The 24,982-nt window shown below is 35.9% G+C and overlaps 1 non-coding gene across 1 annotated transcript; it reads left to right on the top strand.

Moving 5' to 3' along the window:
* Nucleotides 1–3,888: 3,888 nt before the first annotated feature.
* LOC116624168 lies at nucleotides 3,889–3,994 on the top strand. Its single transcript, XR_004297839.1, has one exon. It is a non-coding gene; the product is annotated as a U6 spliceosomal RNA (small nuclear RNA).
* Nucleotides 3,995–24,982: the final 20,988 nt, after the last annotated feature.

The following is a 24,982-nucleotide window of genomic DNA, read 5'->3' as shown; positions in this document are numbered from 1 at the left end:
GCATGTTGAAATATTCAGCTCTGCTTAATTGCTAAAACTGTACTTCTGAAAGAGGTAAATGTTACAAATATTTGTTGAAATCAGTTGAAATGTGTGGTATTTAACTAGTCTAAACTAATTAGCCACTAGCTCGTAACCATTTCCATTTATCTTATTTCTTTGGGAAAAAAATGACATTGTAAGAAAACTAGAAGGATGATTACACAACTCATATCGATGTCTTGAAAACCACCTACTCGTCCACAGGGCCATAACCATGGGCTTTACCTTTGATAAGTAACATGGTAATTCTTACAGGCTTTTTGTGTGATAAGTTCTGGGAGTCAGTGAGAAGACAATTTTTACTTTATGCTGCTCGACCTGCAGAATAGATACAGAAGAGCACTTCATTTATTATAGTGATGGAATGCAAAAGAACCCACTGGTCTAAGTGCTACAGGGCTGGGACCACGAAGATACTTATGTTTCGCTCCTGTGCGTTTTGGCGGTTACACTTGAAACTAAGTACTGATACAATATTTAGCAATTTTGTTATATTTTCTGAAATGATGACTATTTGTACATAGAAAATTGCTTAAAGGCCTATTTCACAGTCCTTAAGAAAGAAAAAAAAATCAAAGCTTATTTACTGGAATATAATCAAGCGTCCTGTAATTCAAAAATAGTTAATCCTACTTCTACACGTGCCTTTGTTGACAACTAGCAGTGAACCTGAGGAAGTTGTTAAACCCTTTAACTGCCAGATTCTTTAACTTCATCAATTATGGGATGTAAAGATAAATTAGAAATATAAAGTTGAAAAGTGTGTTGAAATTCTCATAAGAAACTGTGTAAAATGCTGTGGAAATCAAGGATAAGAAAATGTTTGCTCTACTTGGACAAGGACATATTGACAGAAATACTTTTAAAGCAATCAAAATATCTCCCCCCCCCCCCAAAAAATAAAGTATACATTTTAACCAAATAAAATACATTTTCAGAGAAATGTGGACAAAAGTTTAAGGTTTTGATATTGGTGTCATCACCCTATTTTCTTTCATGGTATGTGATACAGATAAAGAACAGGGGAATAAATGCCGGACTTCTGAAAACTAAAAAAAAAAAAAAATTGCTGAGTGAAAGTAAAGAAGCCCTAAGTAGTTAGAAAGATATACCTAGTTCATCGGTCAGGAAGCTTGCCATTATTAACATGTCACTTCTCCCCCAATTGATCTATAACTCCATGCAATCATATCAAAAATCTCAACAGGATTTTCCTTTTGTTTTTGGCTAGGACTTGACAAACATTGAAAATTCACATGGAAATATAAAGAACATAGAATAGCCAAAAAGCTCCAAAAACAACAAAACTGGAGGGCTCATACTACCTGATTTCAAAACATCTTATAAAGCTGTGGTAATCCAAGGTAGTGTGGCATTGGCATCAAGATAGACAAATATATCAATGGAACAGAATAAGCTGTTCAGAAATAGGCCCCTACTTACATAAACAAATGGTTTTTGACAAAGCTGCAAAGGCAATTCAATGCAGAAAGAAGAGGCTTTCAAAAAAAGGTGCTCAGACATTTGGAAATCCACATGCAAGAAAATGAACTTAGATTCATATTTAGTACTGTATAAGAAAAAATACTCGAAATAGATCATAGATTTGAATGTAAAAATCTAAAACTATAAAGTTTCTAGGAAAAACCTAAGAGAAGACCTTTATCACCTTGGGTTGTCAAAGATTTCTTAGGACACCAAAAGCATGATCCATATAAGAAAAAAATGGGCTCAAAATTAGAAACTTTTGTCCTTCAAAAGACACTCTTAGGATAATAAACAGATAAGCCACACTGGAGGAAAATATTTGCAAAGAATGTAGCTCATAAAGGACTTATATAAAGTACTCTCAAAACTGAATTAAAAGAGACAAAAAATGGGCCAAAGATTGAACATATACTTTATCAAAGAAAAAATAATGAATGATATGGTAGGTGAATTATGGCTTCCCAAAATTTATCCATGTCCTAATCTCTGGCCAAAAAAAAAAAAAAAAGAAAAGAAAAGAAAGAAAAAAAGACTTTGTAGATGTGAGGTAAATTAAGGATTTTTGAGATGAGATTATTCTGGATTATATGGGTGGACCCTAAATGCAATCACATGTTCTTTATAAGAGGAAGGCAGAGGAAGTTTGACCATAGAAGAGAAGGCCATATGACGGAAGCAGAGGGAAACAGAGGTCGGAGAGAGAAGATGTTATGCCACTGGCTTTAAAGATGGAGGAGAGGAAAGGACCCTGAGCCAAAGAATTCAAGAAGTTCAGCTCTAGATGCTGGAAAGGACAAGGAACAGGCTTTTCTGCTAACACCTTGATTTTAGCTAAGTAAAACTGATTTCAGGCATCAAGCTTCCATAACTGCAAGGGAATAACCTTCTGTTCTTGTTTCAAGCCAAGTTTGTGGTAATATATCACAGCAGCCAGAGGAGACTAATATAGATGGCATAAAAGCTTAGTCATTAGTCATGAGGAAAATAATTAACAAACCAACTATAACAAGTGTTGGTGAGAATGTGAAGGAACTAGAACTGACACACCAGCGGTGGGAATGTGAAATGGTGCCACCACTTTCGAAAACAGTTTAGCAATTTCTTAAAAAGTTCATCAACGTGTGCCATGTGACAGTCATTCCAATCCTAGGTATTTACTCAAGAGAAAAGTGAATCTCCATACAAAGATTTGCATGTGAATGTTTATCTCTAATAGCTAAAAACTGGCAATGGCCCAAAGGTCTATAAAGAAGCAAATGGATAGGGGCACCTGGGTGGCTCAGTTGCTTAAGTGTCTGCCTTTGGCTCAGGTCATGATCTCAGGGTCCTGGGATCAAGCCCCATGTCTGGCTTCCTGCTCAGCAGAGAGTTTGCTTCTCCCTCTCCCTCTGCTCTTACCCCCCTCCTCATGCTTGCTCTCTCTCTCCTCTCAAATAAATAAAATCTTAAAAAAAAAAAAAAAAGCAAATGGATAAACAAATAGTGGTATACCCATACAATGGAATGAAACTCAGATATAAGAAAAAAGGAACACATGATACATGAAAAGCATGGATGAATCTCAAAATAGTAATTCTGAGAGAAAGAGGCCAGACCAAATAAAAGAATGTATGTACTGCAAGATTCCATTTCTATAAAACTGTACAAAATGAAACTAATCAACAGTGACAGAAAGCAAATAAGTGGCTGCCTGGGAAGAGGGCATGGGAAGGACAGACGGGAAAGATTCTAAAGGGGCATGAACAAACTTTGGGGATGACAGATGGTTTCACAGATGTATACACATGTCAAAACTTACCAATTGTACCCATATGCAGTTCATTGTATATCAGTGATACTCCAATCATACTATTAACAATAAATAAATAAAAACGTATTTTTGATTATCTCTTTTCACTCCAGGAGCTGGATCTAAATGTTAAATTCATAGACCATTAATCTTGAAGGCATTTGTTTTTGCAAAGTATATAAGACCGCCCAAAGCTTTTAGATGCCTCAACTTGTTTACTCATTTGATTTGTAGTCAAGTTTTATATTATATTATATATTGTGTCTTAGTAAACTCTTCTTCTACTATGAAATAACACCCTGCAGGTAACATCTATTAATTAACAAGCAATGTTTAGTTTTCCAATTAAATAAAACTACCCCAGGGAGAAACAAATGGCTCAGTTAAATAGGAAAAGAAAATATGAGTTCTACTCTCTACAAGCCTAGAATATGAGTAATTGGTAGAACTACAGTAAAGAAAACAGTAAAGGTCTAAGGAAAATTAATATGAAATATAATTATGGAAAATATTTGTGTATACAAAAATGAGTCACCTAGTTTCGATTCCATTCTAAATTCTGGTATTTCGTCCTCGCTTCAGCAACACACATACTAAAACTGGAACAATACAGAGAAAATTAGCATTGCCATGTGCAAGGATGACATACAGGTTTGTGAAGCATTCCATTTAAAAAAAAAAATTCTTGGGGCGCCTGGGTGGCTCAGTTGTTAAGCGTCTGCCTTCGGCTCAGGTCATGATCCCAGGTCCTGGAATCAAGCCCCGCATCGGGCTCCCTGCTCAGCGGGAAGCCTGCTTCTCTCTCTCCCACTCCCGCTGCTTGTGTTCCCTCTCTCGCTGTGTCTCTCTCTGTCAAATAAATAAAATCTTTAAAAAAATAAAAATAAAAAAATAAAAAAATTCTTTTTAAATTAAAAAAATAAATTCTGGTATATCTATGCTTTCTTCATCTTTTAAGTTATTTATAAAACACATTTATGGGGGCACCTGGGTGGCTCAGTTGGTTAAGCATCTGCCTTCAGCTCAGGTCATGATCCCAAGACCCTGGATCGAGCCCCATGTCAGGATCCCTACTCAGTGGGGAGTGTGCTTCTCCCTCTCCTTCTGCCCCTCCTCCCCCCACTCATGTTCTCTCTCTCTCTCTCACAAATAAATAAATAAAATCTTTAAAAAAGAACCACATACATTTATAGAGTACCAACTTATATTTAAACACAGTGTTTAGCTTCTAGGTACTTAAAGAGAAATAAGAAAGTCCCTACCCTAAAGAAGCTGACAGGTTAGGAGGTGAGCTCAACAATTTAAGAAAAAAGAAGAACAAGAAACTAGACCATAAATTAAAGCTATGATGGCTGCATAAAAGAACTTGCTGATTGATAAAGGAATCATGAATGGATAATAAAAATGGGAATCATGATTAAAGCAAAAAAAAAAAAAAGAAGAAGAAGAAGATAGCAGGAAGGGAAGAATGAAGGGGGGGAAATCGGAGGGGGAGATGAACCATGAGAGACTATGGACTCTGAGAAACAAACTGAGGGTTCTAGAGGGGAGGGGGTTGGGGGGGTGCGTTAGCCTGGTGATGGGTATTAAAGAGTGCACATATTGAATGGAACACTGGGTGTTGTACACAAACACGGAATCATGGAACACTACATCAAAAATTAATGATGTAATGTATGGTGATGAACATAACATAATAATAAAAAAAAGCACACTCTGGCTTAATTTAAACAAAGCTGCATTTTCTTGATTATATCATATAATAATAAAATAAAATATTAAAAGGACACTTCTCTATTTCCTCCTTCTATCTTGCAGTTTTATATGTAAGGAGTGTTTTGTCTACTACAGGTAGAATCTGGATGCCTGATTGATGCGGCCAAGTAGTGGCTGCCTATTGTCATAAAAAGCTGTTGGGTTATAAACCAACTCTACACAGTTCAAAAACATTCTTTTATAATGAATACTGAGCATGCATTTCAAACATTTAAACCATTCATGCAGATCCACTTTTTAAACAGCAAACAATAGCAATGTTCACTACACCATTAAAATAAGAGAAAACAAAACCATTCTCATTTTGCATTTCCTTTGTCAAAATACTTCACCAAACACAATTCTAACCATAACTTCAAAACCATTTATAATTTGCAAACCTACTACTACTGAATTATAGAAATCACTACCAAATTTCCTTCCAAGAGTTTAAAAGTCTTCAAGGCACTTTCCCGCATGAACCATGTAAAATGGTGGCTGCTGAACCCAAGCTGAGCTCATGCGTCCCTTGTCAGAAAATTCCAATAACCCAAAGCCAAAAATTGAGATTAGTTTCAATCTGGTGGCTAAGACCCTAACATAAAAATCCTGAGCGGCCAGAAGCCGTATTTCCCACCATGAGAATACGAACCTTGACAGAATCCTAATGTGTCGTGAGAGACAGAGCCATAAGGTGGAAGGAAAGGCATTTCTATTTCTTGTTAACAAGAGAACTGCCCTGCTGCCTTGATGGTTTCCTTAAAACAAAGTTGCCGAAACTTTCCTGGATTCTAAGAACTTAAAGCTTCTGGCTTAAGCTAGTTTGAGTTATGATTTTTAAAAATTGCAAAATTTTTGCAAATTCAAAAAGAAACACTATGAAAGACAAAAAATATTAATAACCATTCTTTCTCTAAGGTATAAATTATCATATAGCTATAATAATTAAAGCAGTAGGATTCTAAGGGTGGACTATAGAGACAGATTAACATAAGAATATTCAAAACCAGAATCATACCAACTATATATCAATGAGAAAGGATCAATTCTTTAAAAAGTGCTTCCGCGTCAAGGGCTTCCCTAAAGGAAATAAGTATGTTCATATACCTCTTGACAGCTGGAACTAAAAATAAATTTCAGATGTATTAAAAATTTGATCTACGAAAAATGAATATAAAAGTACTAGAAAGAAATTTATCTGGTTATTCATGTGAGCATGTGGCAAGCTTTTTTAAGCATAAGGCCACAGCTTGAAGTAAGAAAGGAAGATAGACTTGAACTTGAAAAATTCAAATTTTGAAAAGTTGACTTAAAAACTTTTACACGAAAAAATGGCAAAAAAAGAGAACACTTGTCAACTGAGACAAAGATTAAATGTCCTTGATATATCAAATGCTTTTTTTAAAGAAGGACAAAAATGCATATAGAAAAATGGACTAAGAACACAAGAGGCAATTGTACGGAAGGAAGGAAGGAAGGAAGAAAAAAAGAAAGACAGTCTATAATAAACATATAGCAAAATAGTCAACTTCATTTTAAAAGATATAATTTTCAACTGTGAGATTGACAGAGATGAAGAAATGACAGAGATGAATAAATGACCAAAGACAGTATTGGTTAGAGTATAGAACATTCTTACATGGTTTTAACTTAGATATAAATTTACATGGCTTTCCTGGAGAACAATTTGGTAACTTAAAACTTAAAATATAGACTCTGATACTCTACTTCTATGAATTTAATATAAAGAAGTAATTGTGTTAAGTCTATAGGTGTAAAAGGACTAGGAGATTCACCAAAAACTTTTAATACAGAATCAGATAATATATGAGTGCTCAAATGCAGAGGACTTGTTAATTACTACAAAAACCTATAGTGGAATACAAGTAGTCATTAACAGTGATCATTTAGACATATATTTGTTAACACAGGAATATATAAAGTATATGTTAATTAAAAATGGAAATTTATAAAATTTATAAAACACTATATTATTTCTTAGAAGTATATACATATGTATATATGTAAATATGATATTCCTTCCTGGTTGGCCACAACTGAAAAGAGTCTCCTTGTCTAACGTCATACTTTTCGTGGGGGTAGTTTCCTCACTGAGTGAGGTAAGGTCAGCCATTTTAACCCAAATATGGAACACTCTGGTGGGCTATCCTCACTCAAGTGCTCCCTGCAGAGTTGGTAAGAATGTGTCTGCTCTCCCCTGCAGTTTAACTTCTTCTTTGCCAAATTTGACTTCTTCCCTCCTTCCTTTCACAGATGTTAATTCCTAATAAACAATTTGCCTTTTGAACTCCATTCAGTGTCTGCTTCCGGAAACGCAACTGTGATCATCGGTATTAGTAGTTGTCCAACAAGCAATCAATAAAATGGGACTTGGGAGCTGATCATTCATCACCTGGCTGCCAATGAAGAGCCCTGATGGCAGATGGAACACAGCTCCTGGCACAAAGTGGCCTTTCAGTTGTTAAAACTGTCACTGGCTGTGAATTGGAAGGATACCAGTGAAATGGGCAGTGAATCTGGTGAGAATATATATATGCTCATGGCAGTGATGAATGTCCTGGCCAGTTGTTCAGGGGCATAGAAGGGAAAAGATATGAAAACAAAGAGGAGGAGGAGTCCTGTTTGGCAGGGTAATTGCTCCTAATCATTAGGAGAAGAAATGTTCCTCTACATAGCTGCCATTACAGTGGGAGCAGGGAGGAATACGTGTGGAATCTAGGTGATCCTCATTGTGCCCTTTTGTACTTCTTTGCCCAATTTTGAATGTAAATAAACAAATATAGTGAACCCAACCTGAAAAGAACATAGTTAGCAAGAGGCTCACACTCCTGAGATTAGTAGGGCTTGGATCATGCCACCAAGTGAGCCAGCAAAGATAAGTTGAGGACAAGTCATTATGGTTCCTGGAATACACAGAAAATCATGGGGGAGGTCTCGCCCCAATCTGAGTCACAATTTCACAATGCCTAGTTCTGAGTTGGTTATTACAGAGGGAAAACTAGACATATAGCATTATAAGGATTTACTAAATTGAGGAAATAGTAAACACTTCCTCATTTTATCATAATTAGAAATTTCTTTACAGTCGGGTGCCTGGGTGGCTCAGTCGTTAAGCGTCTGCCTTCGGCTCAGGTCATGATCCCAGGGTCCTGGGATCGAGCCCCGCATCTCAGGTTCCCTGCTCGATGGGAAGCCTGCTTTTCCCTCTCCCACTCCCCCTGCTTGTGCTCTCTTTCTATCACTCTCTCTGTGTCAAATAAATAAATAAAATCTTAAAAAAAAAGAAAAGAAAAAGAAATTGCTTTACAGTATAACTACAACAGTCTCCCAAACTCCTGAGAAATTATTTCTTCTTCTACAAGGAGAGAAGTTGATAGTGAATGTGCTGAGATATTTATCTTTCTCATTGGAGAGTCAAGATCTGCTGGAGTTTTGACTTCTATGGTAGGGTTTTCAATTTCAAGCTTTGGAACATTCAAAATACTGTCTAATGCTGGAGAAATCTGTGGAAGGTACTGTGCCAGGGTTGGTAGAACAATGACTCGGAGCCATGATTAGGGTGTGCTGTTAAAATGGAATATGGATGCTAAGCCCTCAGCCAAAGATGCCTCTGGGTTATCTCTCTAAACTCTCTGCTTCTCTGTAGCTGACAGAATCTTTTATATGGGAAGAGAGAATGTAAAAGAAAAGGCCCACTCTCTAGTTAGTGTCATTTGAATGTATAAGCTTTGTTCTCCTCGTTGGACTGTTGGTCTCTAAAGCAGTAGATGATCATCCATTTCCCTTCCAGATGGGGAGCCCAAGCAGCTGCCTCAGGTCAAGTATGACCCAGTACATCAGTTAATTGTCTGAACATGGCCACAGTACATTTGATCCAGCCACCATCCTTCTCACTATGTCTTGTTATTTCTTCCCACTCCTATGCCACAGCATCTACATATGCAATTGAAAGTTGAGGTAAAATACAGAATTTCTTTATATTAATTTCATCTTTCTAATGCAGAGAAAGCATCCCCATTTCTTGGATATTGTTTTAAGTCATAATCATATTTACTAGATCTCTCAGCCTTGTGTCATCTGCAAATCTTAACCTAGACACAGACATTTTCTTTTAAAGAAAGATTTACAAGAAGCCTGCCTAGAGGAAGTGAGATGCTCCAGATGACCTCTGAAAGTCCCTGCCAGGCTTATGTTTTGAGTTTTCCATAACATTTCATTAGGTAAAACAGACCCATTAGCTGTGTTTACTCAGGCACATGGAAGAAGATTGAGACAATTACCTAAAATCCACTGTGACTTTTCAGTAAATGTTATTAAAGAAAAAGTGGGAAATGGGGCTTGAATTATTATCCAGGGTGTTTATTTCCATTGATCAAAGTCACAAAATAATTACCTCATTTCACTTTGTCTGATTACTTATAAGTTCATGATAGATTTTATCTTAGGACATAAAGAAAGGGAAATAGAGTGACACTGCATAAAAACTCACATAGCAGAGAGCTGTCTGTTAAGGTTCCCTTATTTAAAGTGCGAGAACACCTCCATAAAGTCAGAATTGTTTAAAGTGTAAATTAGGTTAAAGAGGATCAGTGTACTAATATGTATTTGGTGAATCCTGACCAAGAAATGGTGGTCAAAATATAACACTTCTACCAAAATCTTACTAACTCTACACCATAAAATTATGAAATGGCTCTTCTTAGTCCTTGGTCAGAATCATGCTTATAATGTTGAGCTTTACTGAAGACCATAAACAAGGAGTAAATAATATATGAGATACTCTCTAGAGGGTACTTCAATGATCAGAAGAAAGAGACATTTAAAACTTCACTTAGAATGATTAAAAATTTGCATGTGAAGTTATAATTCACCTGGGAAAACAAGCTAATTCTCATGATGGTAATACAATAAAATAACTACTAAGAAAAATTGAACTGTTATGATTCAAGACAGTGATTTAACATGAAACCTAACTTTTCTTTTTCCATGGTTGATGAAGAAATATCAAGTCACCAACCATGCTCATCATAATTTCCTATATATGGTACTGCTGAGGCTATTTACTTTTGGGCAAAGATCAGGAAACATTCCATGGCAATGAGATCTCTTAATCTGTGAAACATTATCTCAGGGGAAATGGTAGAATCCCCTTCACTGGTCACTCACTGTTTACTTAGAAACTATAGTGGACAAAATATGATAAGACGTATCATGGGAAGCAAATCCTTTTTAAAGGGAGAGGTAAGAACAAGAGATAAAAGAGGGAACAAGTTCTGCTCAGTGCCCACTCTGTGAAGAAAGCGTTTCTACACACTTATTTAATATCCATAGCTACTCTGGGAAAGCATGTTATGAACATCTTACAGATCAGAAAACTGAAGCTAAGGGGAGCTTGCTGAAGTCAAGAGTACTCAGTGACAGATAGGTCTGTCTTACTCTGTGACTGGTAACTTGAAGTGTCAACTTGACTAGGGCACGGGGTGGCCAGATAATTTGGTTAAACATTATTCTGGGTGTGTCTGTGAGGGGACGAGATTAACATTTTATTTGGTAGATAGACTGAGTAAATCAGATTGCCCTCCTGAATGTGGGTGGTCTTCATCCAGTCTGTTTGGGGCCTACACAGAACAAAAGATAGAGTAAAAAGTGATTCACTCTCTCAGGCTCTTTTTGACCTAGGATATTGGTCTTCTGCCCTTGAACTAGAACTTACACCATCAGCTGTCCTGGGTATCCAGCTTGTAGAAGGCAGATCACAGAACTTCTCAGCCTCTGTAATTATGTGATCCAAATCCTCATAATAAATCCTATTTATATATAAGTAAATATAAATATTATATAGTATATATCATATATCTCGTATTGGTTCTATTTCTCTGGAGAACCCTGACGAATACATGCCCTTAGGCCCATGCTCTCCTGTCTGAGAGGAAGATATGTTAAAGTGACTATCACAAAAAAGTCAAGTGCAGCAATATTTAATTCTCTGCCCCACTAGGCACACAGTCTTCTATCTTTGCCATGAGTGGTTACACTCTATGTCCAGACATGAACCTGTAAGGATATGAAAAATAAGCATACAATAGCAAAACGAGATTATCTTCTCATCATTATATTTGCAAATTAGGAGATTAATGAAAACTATCAAGAGCCCAGTTGCAATAATGTTAGAGGAATGAAAGCCAGATTGCTGGAGACTTAATAATGCGTGACAGAAAACCAAGGCAACTATTGTCAACAAATCATCCAATCTGCACTTTGTTGTCAGAATCTCCTCTCTTTCAGGGGCAGTAGGAAATGTAGATCACATTTTCAAGAGGAAGAAAAAAGAGTTTTCTGAGAGGAAAGAAAGATTCTAGAAAGAAGTATTATTTTCAGATGAAACACTACTACAATATGTTTATAAGTTGATGAGAAGAATCGAGAAAAAAGACTCAAAGGTGAGATTAGATAATTCATAGTTAACAATAATAATTATTAATTAAAATCACTGAAACAATATTTGGAGAGATGGAAATCAGAGGAATTAAAAGTGATTCATTCTGGAAAAAGATGGAAGAAGGTAAAAATGTGAATAAACACAGAGCCATACAAGGCTTTGTAGTAGTTATCTCTAGAAAATTAGGAAGACATCAGCTGTGAATAAATAGGTCATGATTAGGGAGTCGAAGAAAGTAGAAAAGACTAGAACATGTAATATGTGCATAGAAAAAGGGACAGGGATGGCAAGTAGGAATTGGATTGGAAAAGAGGAAAAAGATTGTTGAGTAGCCCTCAGGAATTTGAGATAGGACAACACATCCTCCTTAGGTGATGCATGCCATCAACCATCATCACTGTGGAAGGAGAAAGGAGGTACTTTGGTTTTTCCTAGGTGGATGGCTCAGAGGGCAAGAGATAGGATCAAAATAACAATGCTGCGAGTGAGAATAGAATTGAAATGGCAAGTCAAGGAGCCCAAGCTAGATGGGGGAAAAAAATCAATATAATTGGGACTAACACTTGAAAATGAATGAGAAGTTAGGCCCTGAAAACTGACATGAAATGAAGAGTCTCAGTGAAAGTGAAATAATGGCAAAGACAGAAACATAAGAGGCCAGGACAACTTCAGTTAAAACTTGTTTAAAATTACTTTTGGATGATAACAAGTTCTAAGTGTAGCCAAATATGTGGGTCACTAACAGAGATTGCAGAGACTAAAGAAAAATGCCAAGGGATGGAAGGTAAAAGGTCATGATGGGGAAAAGGTTTTTATCCAGTCCCAAAGCAGAAATGATTAACTAGTGCTAAATCATATTGCTGTATTTTATCTGATAATTTGTGATTTCTATCTGAGAGTGGCCAAAAAATGGATACAAAGGTCTGGGAACAATTAAAAATCATTCTTCAGTTTGTAGACCCAGGTACAATTTAATTTAACAATCACTACAAATACCAACAAAAGTCAGTATCTTTAAAACCTTTTGAACATATTTCTTTTCCAAACCCCATCAAAGACAAACACACACACATACACACACACACTCTCTCTCACAAAATGGCTTCCTTCTCTTAATATATCATTCTCAATAAAAACACTTACCACTCTCCAACTCTGAAAATCTCAGTTCTCCTCTACTCCTGCCTGCTCTCCTACCTCCTGCCCTCCTTCTCTCCATTCCTCTCTCTCTCTTTCTTTCCATCCTTCCTTCCTTCCTTCCTCAGCCTGGGACACAGTATAGTGACCATGAGCTCACTGATTCGGATCCTGATTTATTTCATTTTCAGTCGTGACCTATTCGTTTATTGGCCTCACAGCCCCTAATATCAGATTCTTTCTCAGTTTTTTTCAGGAACATCTTCATCTTTCCCTTAATCTAACTGATACTTTATAGAATATTCCATTTAACCACAGTAGAGTATATATTCTTCTTAAACTTAGATGGAACATTCACCCAGATAGACCACATTTTGGGCCATAAAACACTCAACAAATTCAAAGAATAAAAATCATACAGTGTATACTCGCAGACCACAATGGAATCAAGCTAGAAATCTATAACCAAAAGATAGTTGAAATTAAGTAAAAAAAAAAAGAAAAGACAAGCTGCAGACTAGGAGAAAATATGTTCACAACACATAAAGGAATTGTATTCAAAATATAATTGTATTCAAAATATAAAATGTATCCTTAAAATTAAACAAGAAAACAACTCCATTAAAATAGGCAAAAAATCTGATTAGACACACCAGGATATATAGATAGTAAATAAGCATATGAAAAGATGCTCAACATTTGTCATTAGAGAAATGCAAATAAAATGATGCAATATCTCTATGTACCTATTGGAATGGATAAAATGACATTTTTGAAAACCTAACAATACCAGTTGCTGGTGAGGATGTGGACTCACAGAAACTCTTATTCATTGCTGGTGGGAATGGAAAATGGTATAGCCACTTTGGAAGATAGTTTGGAAGATTCTTTCAAAGCTAAACATAATCTTATCATAACAATCAAACAATTGCACTCTTGGGTATTTACCTAGCTGTTTAAAAACTTAATGTCTACACGAAAGCCTGCCTATCCATGTTTATAGGAGCTTTATTCATAATTATCAAAAACTAGGAACAACCAAGATATCCTTCAACAGGTGAACAGATAAACTGTGGTACATCCATACAATGAATTACCATTCAGTGATACAAAGAAATGGGCTATTAAGCCACAAAAAGACATGGAGGAATCTTAAATGCATATTGCTTAGTGACAGAAGCTAAGCTGGATACAAGAAGTGTGAAAAGGCTACATGCTGTATGATTCCAACTATATGACATTCTGGAAAAGGCAAAACTCTAGAGATGATAAATAGATCAGTGGTTGCCAAGGACTCAGGGTTCTGAGGAGAGTTGAATAGGTAAAATTCAGGGATTTTTTAGTATGACGAAACTATTCTATAGTATATGATACTGTAATGATGGATACAGACACTCTGCATTTGTTAGAACCCACAAAATTTTACAGAAATTTTTACAGAAAAAGTGAACATTGATTAATGTAAGTTTAAACAAGTCATTTAGGAGGGTGAGGAATATGGATTGAATGCATATCATGACAAAAGAATCTAACTATATTACAATGTATGAAGGAACTTCACTGAAGTGGATGGGAGGGAAGAGGTGATGACCTAAGTACCTTTAGAAATGAAAGGAGTCTATAAAACTAAAGGCAAAAGGAACTGCACATTAGCACTATCTTCTAGTTAATAAAGTTGTTTCCCGAAGGGGTGCAGGTTAACCATTCTGAAACCACTAAACATATGTACTAGAATAAACAATTACATAAATGGATGGCAGAGGGTGGGAATCAAGTTTCTCTTGTTGGAGTGGGAGATTACAGACAAACAAGGGGGAAAGGTTAGAATGATCCATGCAGTATTAGATAATTACCCGTGTTAACTTAATATAGACAGTGATGAATATGAGATATAGAAATATTTATGGATATGTGTAAAACTATGGGTTAGTGTGTATACATACTTCCTTGCTCTCTTATAAAAGAAACCAGGGCTCCTTGGGAAAAAATGGCTGATTCTACGACAGCGACAGGAAATAAAATGAGCCTAAAGTATCTTACAGTTCCAGAAAGTAAAGAAGTACTAAAAAAAAAGAAAAAATCAATGATGCGGGTATGTCAATGGGATACAGGTGCCAACCGAAAGGGCTTCCAATGGCCAAAGGTGAAACAGTTCGAGCAAAAGAAAAAAAAAAAAAGAGTATTGGATTATAAACCAAAATATAAACTAAACATCCAGGGGTCTATACTGATATAAATAAATGATTAAATAATTAAATGGGGAGAAGAGACAAATATGTGTTGCATAACAATTCCACATAATTTTTGTAGATACTTTGTCCTCAAAAGATGTAGCATAACTTTCCACTCCCTAAGTGTGGGCTGCAAATACTGACTTTTTTTTTTACAAAGAGTAGAGTACAGAAAGGCAGAGGTGGGGGGAGGAAGTGTGGAAAGTAATTTCACAGTAGACTATAGTGGACTATAACCTGAAAGACACTACTTCACCCAGGTAATCAAAGGTAGTAGCTACTATCACTGTTGCTTATCATGACTTATCACTAGTCATGTTGATATCATAAGATACAGTATCATGAGAATGGCACTTTTCCTGTGTGGTCTTCCCCAAGACTCTTAACTTCAGTAGAATCATGAGGAGAAAGACATCAGACAAACCCCAGTAGAGGGATGTTCTACAAAAACACCTAACCAGCACTTTTCAAAAATCTCAAGGTCATCAAAACCAAGAAGAGTCTTGACAAACTGTCACAGCCAGGAGTTGCCTAAAGAGAAATAATGACTAATCCTAATGACTATCCTGGATAGAATTCCTAAACAGCAAAAAGACATTAAGTAAAAACAAAGAAAATCTGATAATGTACATATTTAATAATGTATCATACTAATTTACTATTTGTGACAAATATACCATATTATTGTAAGGTGTCAATAATAGGAAAAACTAGACATGGGGTATATGGGAACTCTCTGTACTATCTTTGTAATTTTTTTCATAAATTTAAACCTATAATATACTGTATATATAGTATACTATACTGTATATGCATGAAATCTGTAAAATTAAGTCTATTTAAAATAAAAAGCTTATTAACAATGTAAAAAAAAAAAAAAAAAAGAAGCATCATGTCCAACACTAAAACCTTACCTTTCAACAAAAACCTTTCCCTCATCATCAATTGAGTCATCTGTGTCAGAAACCTAGATGTATTTTTGACTCTCTCCTTCCTTCATCCTGCTCATTTAAATAATCACTAAATTTGGTCAGTTATTCTTCTGTAATAATTTACAAATTCACTTCTACTTCTTCATTCCCACTGCCTTAGTCCAGTATTTTTCACCAAACTCCTTAATAGAATTATAGTTAATGTCCCAGCTTCTGTTTTTTCCCTACTTCAGTCCATTGTGTAATGCTATAACCACAGTAAAACTTCAGAAATAGCAAAATGACTTTTTTTTTTAACTGCTCAAAATCCTTAGGGACTCCCCTTTGCCTTCAGCATGAAGTCCAAATAGCTTAATCACATCATAGAAGACCCTGTGGTAACTACTTTTGCCTACTTTTCTAGCACCATCTCTCTATATGTCCATCCTTTTATCCTATCATATTGAATTACTTATAGTTATTTGAGTGGTTTGACACTCTCATATGATTCTACAATATTTTCCTTCTGCAGCTGAAATGTTACCTTTTCTGAGAAATCTTCTCCTCTTTCAGCTTGTTAGATGCTCTTCTTTTTCCTTGCCTTCTGGATATATACCTTGGTGAAAACACTTATTACATTGCCTAGTAATTTCTTTGTCATTTTTTACTCACATACCCTCGCCTTGAGCTTTCTGAGGGAAAGGACAACATCTTTTCTCTTTGAATTCTAAGAAACTAGCATAGTGTCTGAATATAATATTCAGCAAATATCTATGTAAAAAGTTCTGCAAGTCAACTTCTGAAACCACAGCTGGGTCTAAAGAACCTCTTTTCTTTTAGAGAAAGTATAGTATATATTTGGGTGGAGGAAGAGGGAGCTGCTAGTATTTGTTAAGTAAATATCATGTGCTAGGTATTAGGATGGGAAATATATACATATATATATTTTTTTGAGAGAGAGACAGAGAGTTGGAGGGGGAGGGTGCAGAGGAAGAGGGAGAAAGAGAATCCTAAGCAGGCTCCATGCTGAGCATGACACCGGGCTTGATCTCATGACCCTAAGATCATGACCTGAGCCAAAATCAATAGTCAGACACTCAACCGAATGAGTCACCCAGGCACCCCTATATATAGTTTTAAATCCCCTTTACACCTGATAGAACTGAAGCTTGGGTGGAAGAATTTACAGGGGACAGGAGTTTTGAAAATCAAAGGTATCATTCTCACTTTGCCTTTCATATCCAAATAAATTCAGAAACGACTGAGAAATGTGAGTCTGACAGATCCAAACACTAGCTTTATTATAGGTAAGCTGGATTGGAGACCAGAGTTTGGATCTATAGTAACAGGACTAGATCTTTGAATTTCATACACAAATAAGAGTTGGATCTGAAAAGCTGAGAGATCTACTAAAACTACTGCTTCAAACACACCCCTACATCACTAACACAATCGTTATCAATACTGGGGAGAGAGAAAGATAAACTTCCAGATCTGCTCTAAGGTTTCGGAAATAAGATCTTTCTTTCTTTTTTAAAAGATTTTATTTATTTATTTGAGAGAGAGAGACACAGCGAGAGACACAGCGAGAGAGGGAATACAAGCAGGGAGAATGGGAAAGGAAAAGCAGGCTTCCTGCAGAGCAGGGAGCCCGATGCGGGGCTCGATCCCAGGACCGTGGGATCATGACCTGAGCTGAAGGCAGACACTTAATGACTGAGCCACCCAGGCGCCCCTTGGAAATAAGATCTTTCAACATCAGTAAGGAACTAAGTATCCTGGGATATCAGACACTACTGAGCACTGACTGCTGGTTCCTAGAACCTCATGTAGTTTTACGTTTTTGCTGAGCTTGACTTAAGAAAAAGAAGGATCCCTGTAACTGTACACATTTTACCTGAATAAAGTGCATTGTGTTGCTCTAAGTTCTTCATGAAAAACACAGCATGGGACATAGAAAATAGAAATTGAAAACTTAAAAAAAAGAAGTAAAAAACTGTAAAAGTTTTGGAGAGAAATGATAGAAAAAGAAAAGGAAAGGAGTTCCAATTTTTGACATTCCCTAATTTATGATGATTCAACTTAAAATTTTTTAACTTTACAATGGTGTGAAAGCAATATGCATTCAACACAAACTGAACTTGGAAACTTGAATTTGGATCTTTTCCCAGGCTAGCATGTGACACAATTCTCTCTCATGAAATTGGGCAGAAGCATCTAGCGCAGCTCCTGGTCAGCCACACAATCACAAGGGTAAACAACCCATATACTTACAGCCATTCGGTACCTGATAATCATTTCCCTTTTCACTTTCAGCACTGTGTTCAATAAATTACATGAGATATTTAACACTTTATTATTAAATAGGCTTTGTGTTGGATGATTTTGCCCAACTATACACTAACGTAAGGGTTGTGAGCGCATTTAAGGTAGGCTAGGCTAGGCTATGATGTTCGGTAGGTTAGGTATATTAAATGCATTTTTGATTTTTTGGTATTTTCAAGTTACAGTACAGTTATCAGGATATCACCCCTCATAAGTGTAGGAAGATCTATATACCACTGAGGTTCAAAAACATACAAAGTAATGGACCAGAAAAATATTTAAATTTATAATAAAAATATCATTAAATAAACAAAGACATTAATTTATAATGAAAGAACACCCTGACTACCAGGCAAAACTGAACAGAATGATCAACCCAAGATATCCTTTCAAAGATACTAAACTTCAAAAATAAAGAATCCCTAAGGAAGCTAGACAAAGACACCATGTCACTTGTAAAGGGAAAAGCAGGCTGGCCTTATATTTCTCCACCACAATATTTAACAACAGAAGGCTCCAGGATAACAAGTATCTTGAGTACAAGATACATACCCAAGGGGCACCTGGGTGGCTCAGTCGATTAAGCGTCTGCCTTTGGCTCAGGTCATGATCCCAGGGTCCTGGGATCAAGCCCCGCTTCAGGTTCTCTGCTTAGCAGAGAGCCTACTTCTCCCTGTCCCTCTGCCTGTTGCTCTGCCTACTTGTGTGCTCTCTCTCTCTTTCTCTCTCTCTCTCTGTGTCAAATAAATAAATAAAATCTTAAAAAAAGATATATACTCAAGAAAGGAAAGTTTACACAAAGGTTTCAATATGTAGCCAAATTATCTTCCAAAAGATGCCTACAAAAACTCAGGCAATATTGTTTCTGTAAGGACTTCTTGAGAAGTACTTTGGGCAGTGAAGAGATACATAGGGAAACTGTGGCAAAGAAAGCGGCAATGAACACAAAACAGAGGTAGAGATTAGAGGGGCAGGATAAAATATAATTGTACTCTGAAAATGCAGAAATGATGGAACTAATAAAAATTTGTCAGGAAAGAGGGGGAAGGTTGAAGGTAAAATAGGTTTGCTCATTACCTCATCTGTAATCTCTGGAGTCAAAGGATATCATTTAATGCTGGCAGATCAATTAATAGATGTTTAAGCATATTTAACAGTACAAAAGTAAATATGAAGAAAGATAGCACTATTGACCAAAGTCTGTTGATGGAGAGAGAGAGAGAAAAGTGGAAATATGTTAAATGTATACTTAGTAGAGAACTAATAGAGACTGGCTAAATAAACATTAGACAAGTGGTTCTCAGGGTAGTCATCTGGGGACATTTAGGGGTCCTGGTAACACTTTGAGAAGGTTCAGGAGATCAAAAATACTTTCATAATAATACTAAAATGTTATTTGGCCTTTTCACTGTGCAGACATTCATAGTGGTACTGCCAAATAATAATGGGTAAAATCATTTCCATTTTAGAAATCAAGGCCGTGACACCTAACTATAATAGCAATCATTGCATCCTTCACTGTCACACACTTTCAAGAACAAACAAAAATTTCCAGCTTTACTTAAGTATGTCCTTGTGGAAGTGGTAAAAAAAAAAAAAAAAAAAATCTTAATTTTATTATACCTCACCCCTGGAAGATATTTCTTTTTAAATTCTGTATAACAAAATAGAAGGTACAAAGAACACTTCTGCTGTACACCAAAGAGTGATGATTGTGTCAGTGAAAACACTTGTGCAATTGTTTCAGCTGTGAGTGGAACCAGTTGCTTTTTTCATGAAACATCATTTTTACTTGAAAGAATAATTGACACTATGGTTAATCTGATTTTGGTATTTAGCAGACGTGTTTTTAAAAATGTACAAAGTAAGTTTATTAGTTCAAGGAAAACCACTAAAAGCAAAAAATTAGAATCTTGGAAAAATTATATCTGCTACATTGAGCTTGACAGCTCTAATATTTAAAAGATTTTTCTGATGAGAACTGTGATGATTCTAATCAATGCATCTTTTATATTATTTGATAAAATGTGTCAATATTTGGAAGACCTGTATATGTCAGTGAACCAGAATTTTCCAAATGACCAATGCATGATTTTACAAAAGCACATATAGGTGAAAGATCCATTTGAAGAGCCAAAGAGATTTTAATGCAACAGAATGCCAAGATTCCATTGATATGATTTAAAATTCCGCATTGTGGCTATTATCTTAAAAACTAGTATGTGTTTGTTGAACTTTGATAGTGTCAAAGAAGGATATTGACAATTTTCTGAAAAATCTATTAAAATATTTAGTGCTTTCCAACTATATATCTGTGTGAAATCAGATTTTCTACACGCACTTCAACCAAAAAAATATGCCATAACAGATTGAACACAGAAGCATATGAAACTCCAGCTGTGTTCTATTAAGCCAGATATTGAAATGATTTGCAAAACAATACCAAACTTCTCATGAGCAATATTTGTTTTGAAGATAATTATACTTATAAATCTATGATATTTATGTTACCATGTAATGGGGTTATTACTGTTATTCTGAAAAAATAAGTATATTTAAAATATCTCAGCTCTAATTTCTAATATAGGAAATATTGATAACTATAGCCCACATAAACATACCCTTTGGGGTTGTCAATAATTTTTTTTTTTAAGATTTTATTTATTTGACAGAGAGAGACACAGTGAAAGAGGGAACACAAGCAGAGGGAGTAGGAGAGGGAGAAGCAGGCTTCCCGCCGAGCAGGGAGCCCAATGCGCGGCTCGATCCCAGGACCCTGGGATCATGACCTGAGCCGAAGGCAGACGCTTAATGACTGAGCCACCCAGGCGCCCCTGGGGTTGTCAATAATTTTTAAGACTGTAAACAGTTCCTAAGACAAAGTTTGAGAACCATAGCATTAAAGTGTATTATACAGTTTGACAATTAAGTCTATCTTGGAAACAATCCTTTAAAATGCAAGATTAAGTGGACTACCTTAACAGGATAAAATGTTTCTTAAATATATTTAAAACTTTGCATTATATATTTGCTGGATATAGAATTCTGAGGAAAACACTGTGACACCTCCTCCAGCTTTCGTGGTTTTTGACAAGATGTCTACCCTAATTGAAATTTTTTTTCCCCTATTGATGAAGTGTTATTTTGCTTTTTCAAGATTTTCTTTCTTTATCTTTAGTTTTTATAAGTTTGATTATGTGTGTTTGGTGTGGACTTCTTTGAGTGTATCCTATTTGGATTTAACTTAGCTTCCTGATTCTGTAGGCTTATGTCTTTTGCCAAATTTGGGACATTTTAAGCTATTATTTCTAAAGTATTTTTCAGCCTTGCTTCCCTCCCCCCCCATTCCAGGACTCTGATAACATGAATGTTAGATCTCTTTTTACTATAGTTTCATAGGTCCCCAGAGGCTTTGTTATTTCCCCCCCAGTCTATTTTGTCTCTATTGTTCAGATTTAGTAATTTCTGTTGTTCTATATTCAACTTCACATATTCTTTTGTCCCCACTCCTTTCTACTATTGAACCCATCCAATGAGTTCTTAACTTTAGTTATATTTTTCAATTCTAGAATTTCCATTTAGCTCTTCTTTATGTCTTCTATTTTTTTGTTGTAATGTTCTATTTCTTTGCTGAGACTTTCTATTTTTTTTTAAGATTTATTTATTTATTTTAGAGAGAGAGAGAGCATGAGTGGGGGGAGGGGCAGAGGGAAAGGGAGAGAGAGAAAGAGAGAGAATCTCAAGCAGACTTCCTGCCAAGCCCAAAGCCCAATGCAGGACTCGATCTCACAACCCTGAAATCACGACCTGAGCTGAAATCAGGAGCTGGACACCTGACTAACTGAGCCACCCAGATGCTACAACTTTCTATTTTTAAATTTGTTTTAAGCATGTTCATAATTACTTGTTGAAAGATTTTTATGATGGCTGCTTTAAAATGTTTGTCAGATAATCTAACATCTCTATCATCTCAGTGTGGGTATCTACTGATTGTCTTTTCCATTTGAGTTGAGATTTTCCTAGTTTTTAGTATGTTTTGAAACCTGGACATTTGGGAGTATTGTGTTATGAGACTCTAGATCCTATTTAAACTTTCTGTTTTAGTTAGCTTCCTCTGACAGAACTCTGGCAGGAGAAGAGGAGCAAGCAGGTACCTATACTCTGCAGGTATAGGTAAAGACCACGTTTCATTTCAGTCTCTGTTGACACCTGAGGGGTTGGGGGGGGTGTTCGTTGTTACTGGTGGTGTTAGTGAAAGTTCTAGCTCCACAATAAGTTTCTGCTGATACCATCCTAGAAGGGAGGGTAGAAGTGTCTCATTATTACTTTTGTGGTCTCCACTGTGGTCTCCACTGACACCACAGATGAGTGGTAGACTCTTCAATGCTGGGTGGGGGTGAGACTTTTGATTCTCTGTTGGGCCTTCTCTGTTATCATGGGTTGTGGGGAAGGGGTAGACTGGGGAGCCTCAGACTTTGGTGATATAGGTGGAGGTAGGGCCACATTTTTCCTGTGGCATTTGGCTATAGTATTATCTAAACACTTTCTGTCTTGCTAGGCTTCCCTTTACCTGGTCATTTGGCTAGAAAGAGTGGGATTTTGTGGGGGTTATATTTTTTTGTCTGTGCCTATTGACATTTGTGAGTGTCCTGATTTTTCAGTTCCAAGTTAGGGTTAAATAAGCTCAAAACAAAACCCAAGGAACTCACCACTGAGTTACTCCTTGGGTCCCAAGGCCCTTAGTGGTCTTCTCTCCACTTTTCAGAGTCTTCTCAGATTTGTTTTACATACAATGCCCAGGGTTTCTAGTTGTCCTTAAGGGGAGAAATAGAGAAAAGTACATCTATCTCTTCTTCTCAAGAGTGGAAGTCTCCAAAAGATGAACTTTGTAATGATATCAAGGAATAGGTATAGTTGGGTAGCCAAATAGAAAAATAAAGTTCGATAAATATCACCTAATGTATACTATATACCAGAAAAAAATTCTAAATGGGCTAAATATTTTAATGTGAACTACAAAACTATAAAAGAAAGCATGGAAGAATTATTTTTATAAGCTGAGGCTGGGGGGAAAATTCCTAATTGTAATATAATATTTAGGAACTGTAAGAGAAAATGGGTACATTTGACTATGTAAAAATTAAATCTATTGCATGGCAAAAAAATAAAACAAATATCATAAGCATAGTCAAGAAATCAAATGGCAATCTAAAAAGTATATATTCCCAATTTATGTGACAAAGAGTTAATCTCTTTGGCATATGAACAGCTACCAATTGGTAGGAAAATCAGCAATAACCCAATAGAAAAAAATAGGTAAAGAATATGAAAAGAAACACTCACAGGAAAGCAAATACAAATGGTTTCAAAAATTTTTCAAATTTAAAATAAATTTAAAAATTTTAAATAACATTTAAAATAAAACCTTATTCACCTTAGAGAAATACAAATGTAAACAGCACTGGGGAAACATTGTACCCTCTATTCTTTTCAGACTAGCCAAAATCCAAAAGTTCAGGGCACATTTGGTTGGTAAGAGTTATAGAAAATACAGACTTCCATCTGTTGTTGATGGGAGTATGAACTGGTAGAGCTCTTTGGAAAGAATTTTGGTAATACTAAAATTACTTCTAAGAATTTATCCTAAGGTATAATTGCATGTGTGGAAAATGGTGCATTTATACGGTTATTCATTGCAACTTTTTTTAATAGCGAAAGATTGAAAATGATCTGTTGTTAAATGAAAAAATGTGTGTAATATGCTACCACTTATATTTTAAAAGAGGGGACAAAATCTACAATTTTATTGGCTTGTACTTACACACAAATTCTTTGAAACAATAAACAGAAAATTAGTAATAGTGATTACCTGAGGCATGGGAGAGGCAGGATATTTACTGAGCAAATAGAGGACTCATGTGAAGGCAAATTTTCATTAAATAACTTTTTATATTTTTAATTTTTGAGTCATGAGAAACAAGGAAGAAAGAGAAGGAGAGAGGAAGGGAGGAGGGAAAGAGGAAAGAAGATTTAAGAGACTTACGGGGGAAAAAAAAAACCAAGAGGACAAAAAAAAAAAAAAGCTAGCATGAAGAGATGGCTGTAGAATCCAATCAGTGACTATTCCGTCATCATAAAGGAGAACAAAAGGATGACATTAAAAAGGAGAGTACAATACAAATTTTGCTAAAAGGATAGTATATGTTTTTTAACACATTGTATGTTTACCAATATAAATTATGTTAGTTGTACATTCAGCTTTATTCTTCCACTAAGTGATAAGGACAAGATGACTTTGTTTTCACAGGCAATGAAACCTTTTAAAAGCACTTGTGTAAAAGGTTATTGACTCTAAAAGTCAGAAATGGATTAAAAATTCTGGTCCTGAGACCTAAACCATTATGGAATTTATCCATTCCATAAAAAGATACTCCAAAATATCAGAGTTAGACTGTTACTGTGTGGAACGGATTATGTAGGATGTATCTGGACCTAAGGAGAGAAACCAATCAGGGATGCCGCAACACTAAATTTTTGCTCCTTATAGGATCAAAACATGGTCTTGATCCCAGGGTTGACTTGAGAACTAGGAGGCTCTCATCGCCTGTAAACATTTCCTTTAATAGAAATATCAAGTCCACATGCTATCTTTAAGAACACTGTCAGCCTCAAGTAAAAAAGAACCGTGGCACAGCCATAAATTAATCTTTCCAGATTAATGAGACCATGCCTTACTCATGGAATCTTCCTAGCCACAGCATTCCCACATTAGAGATTCTGGCCAGCCTCAAGAAGCTCCATCAAGGCATACTACCTTTGTGCCTGTTCTCTGAGGCTGCTGGTT

The sequence above is a fragment of the Phoca vitulina genome, unplaced genomic scaffold (genome assembly GCF_004348235.1).
Source record: "Phoca vitulina isolate PV1807 unplaced genomic scaffold, GSC_HSeal_1.0 scaffold64, whole genome shotgun sequence".
In the NCBI taxonomy this organism is placed as follows: Eukaryota; Metazoa; Chordata; class Mammalia; order Carnivora; family Phocidae; genus Phoca; species Phoca vitulina.
Note: the sequence above shows the minus strand (reverse complement) of the source record. Positions and strands in the feature narration are given on the sequence as shown.